The following is a 3853-nucleotide window of genomic DNA, read 5'->3' as shown; positions in this document are numbered from 1 at the left end:
AATACCAACAAAATTATATTTTACTTTAAAGTGGTTTTCTATTCTATTGTTGATGTTATGTTGGATTTCACAATTTTATATTTGGTATTAATTTGTGTCACTATTTAGTTTTTGAGCTTTTTTTTACTCATGTAAATTCGTTAAACTAAATTTTGTAAGAACAATATTTAGTTTTGCATTCAATCTTTAAATTTTGATGATAACAATACATACATGTGTATGAAACAATTTTGTCTCTAATAGTTTATTAAGTGTGTAGATTCACTATTTTAGTTAATTAGGATTGTTGTCCATATAATCATCAGAATCACATCATCACACATTAGAAAAACTATTCATCTCAATTCTGAAGTGACATCACCAGCTCTGAAGAATGTTGAATGACTCATCAGAAAACGCAATTACAAATGTTCTGAAGCAAAGCGACTACTCAGAAATTAGAAATCAGCTCAGATACGCTTGCTGCTTTCAGTTCAGAAATCAGAATGCGTCATTTAGATAGGCTGCTGCTCTTGACTATGAAGACTTCCTTCTGAATCTGAAGAATTGTTTCTCTTGGAACGTCTACGTTAGCTTATTTCTTCACTACACTCTACTTTAGATAAGAAGTACATCCCAAACGAAGAATGATCAGAAACTTGCAAAAGAAGCAATATGGTACAATAGTACATCACCTTTTCCACTTTTACAAGACGTATTGTACAATTCTGTCTGCTTGTGTGCTCACTGTTCCCCAAGACTTTTTGGAGTCGTTGCATCAAGGAAAGTGTCATCTTGTCCTCTATAAACGGTTATCTACTCATGGGACTATATATGTGAGACACTCTCTTTTGAAGAAGCTGCTGAACTACAACGCTACTCAAGCAATATTTTCAAACTTAGCCAACAAAACTTCAAAGAGAAAAAGAGAGAAAGAAATATCTTAGAGAAATTGCACTAAATACTCCATTGTGAGAAATCTAGTTTCTAAGAATCTGTTAGAACACAAGAGCTACTGCTCATAGATTGTGTTAACATTTGAGCTAAACTATTTATGTTTCAATCTTCTTTTTAGAAGCAATATCTTGTAAACATTCCATCTGTAAATCGGTTGAGATTTGTATTCCTCAAGTGACTAGGTTGTTAGTCTGTATACTTGAGAGGGCTGATATGTCTTTCTAGACTCTTAGAGGTTGTTTGTAATCTTTCAAGATTAGTGGGTTAAGTCCTTTTATAAGGCGAAATCACCTTGGCGAGAGGACAGGATTAACCTTTTTTAAGGTGAACCTAGATAACCGAAAGTATTCCTTTCTTCTCCCTTTGAACTATCTCTTTAATCTTTTGAAACCTTTTTGAAAAAGAATCAAAGTTCTTTGAAAACGTCATTCAAACCTCCCTTTTCTTGCATTTTTCTCAACCTTCAAATTCTTGTTTGAATTGACATATCTCTCGAGGTAATAGTTTCATATTTTTATAAAAAAATATATTTTATATTAAGTTGACTCAAATCTATTATCACTTATACGATACATGGTAATGATTTTAAATAAAATCATATTGTTATACTTATAAAAAAATTAAAATCATGTATTTTATTAATATTTTAATGCTACCATTTATAACTCGGAAAAAAATAGAGTATCAGATGAGTGGAACAGTGCTAACATGATAAAGTTACTTTGGAACATGAGTGAAAAGACTAAGAATCTTTGGATCAGATGAGTGCATATCTACTACATAAAGAAGAATTTATTGATGTCAGTGCAAATAAAAGGTACTTGCTCTTGGATCTTAATGAATATTCTTAAGCAGAGGGATAGAGTGAGGAACCTGCCGAGTTGGAAAGTTGTTATGAATTCAATACCGATAACAAATTATAAAGCAAGGAAAGAATAAAGAACAAGGAAGAAGAAGAACACAAGAATTGGTTATAATTGCTATTCTTTTACTTTCTCTTAGAAAACAAGATTACAAGTTTACAAGAATAACAAATAACCTCTCTCACCCTAAATTAGGATTTGCAGTATGCAATGATGAGAGACTAGTATGCTATTTATAATAAAACCTAACATACTAACTAATGGGCTTTTTCCACAAGGCCCATTACACAAGCTAACTTAACAAATTAGGGTTTAAACACTAAAACCTAATTTAACATGCTAACAACCCTAGCATCTTCGACACCAGCATGTGAACAACCTTCAACTTCATGCTTAATCCTGTCGAACCAAGAAGCTACCTGTCATACCCCAATTTTTGACCTAAGATACCACCTCATATCATTTGCATATGCATCATTTGCATATGCATCATTTGCATCTCTAACAAATTGCATAGTTTGTGTTTGCTACTTGTGACTCAGCAGGGATTTAAGCAAGAAATCACTCATCAGTACAAGTAACAATCAATTAGGGTTTTGTTCTCCCTTCATCTCAAATGAATCATCTTCATCAATAATCAACATTTGGTCCTCAGAGATTCATTTCAACAATCTCAAAGGCTCTGAACCAACCAGATTAGGGTTTTGACTGAAGATAGCATACTCCTGACTTTTGCTCAGGATTTGACCTAATGACTTGGGACATGACCTCAAGACTCCAAGTGCATCATTTTGACCTAATCCATTGGCTCATAACATCTCCTACACAAAGATTGATCAGAAAAATCCTCAGATCAGGGTTTTGAACTATCAGGGACTGAAATCAGGGATCACATTTGGGAAACCCTAAAAATCCCCAGGAAGTCAATCAAAGGTTTCAATCATCTTCAAATAAAGTGTGCCATATCCATTTGTGTGATTCAAGAGTTTTGATTGGAATCTATTTCAAGATTTTGGCCTATGGATTTGTCATGGTAAAGAAAATTGTTTCTTATGGATTATTTGAAAGATGATACAAGTTTGAAACAATTCATGAAAATTGCAAGAAATATCTTTTAGTCAATTTGTTGAAAGAATTGCTTCAAGTATGGTTCTAAAACCATAAATTCAAGAATTAAAAGTCCATTGGTGCAAGAACATTCTTCAAAGAATCATTCAAAGGAATTCAAGAATTGATTCTAGACATAGAAATTGCATTCAAATTCATTCAAGAAATATTCATGTTTTATACATTTTCCATTGAAGGATTCTAAGAGAAATTCAAACATTACAAGTGAAGTTCCTTTACATGAACAAAGTTCTAAATTTCAAATGAATTACAAAGGAACTTTATCTAAAGTTCAAGAATTACAAAATTCCATTCATTTTCAAGAATGCAAAGTTCATACAATTTAAAGTTGGAATAAATTGGAATTACAAGAAAAAGAAAAGTAAAGCTTCAAAGACTTTCTTGAATTCTTCAATCTTCAAAGTCTTCATTCTTCAAAATTGAATTTCTTCATGCTTTCATCAAGAATGCTCATGTCACATGGAAAAAGAAACAAGAAGGGTGAGATTAGCAAAAAGTTCAACAAAATATTCAAAAGCCCAAATCAAGACAAAAAGGGGTGTATTTAGCAAAGAAATAATTCAAGACAAAAAGGAATCAAAGATATTTTTTCCCACTTGCATAAGAAATAATGTCATAAAGAATATTCTTATTCTTATGAGATTTTTGCAATGATTACAATTTGGATATCAAGTTTATTACCAAATGCCAAACACTTCCTTAACTTTTCCTATAAATAGAAGGCCTCACTTCATTGCAAATCACACCAAAGCTACTATACTACTAGCTTTCTCACTTCTTCCTCTTCTCTTATAGTTTTCATGTTTCTTTGTTAGAAGGAGAAATTCTTCAAATCAAAGAAAACTACTTGAAAAAAATAAGAGTTTCTAGCTACATAGTTTCTTGAAGGGGAGTGAAGAAGAAATTCTTCATACCTTGGTGGAGAG

This window comes from Vicia villosa, linkage group LG3 (assembly GCF_029867415.1).
Source record: "Vicia villosa cultivar HV-30 ecotype Madison, WI linkage group LG3, Vvil1.0, whole genome shotgun sequence".
Classification (NCBI taxonomy): Eukaryota; Viridiplantae; Streptophyta; class Magnoliopsida; order Fabales; family Fabaceae; genus Vicia; species Vicia villosa.
The sequence above is the reverse complement of the archived record's forward strand: the minus strand, read 5'-3'. Positions refer to the sequence as shown.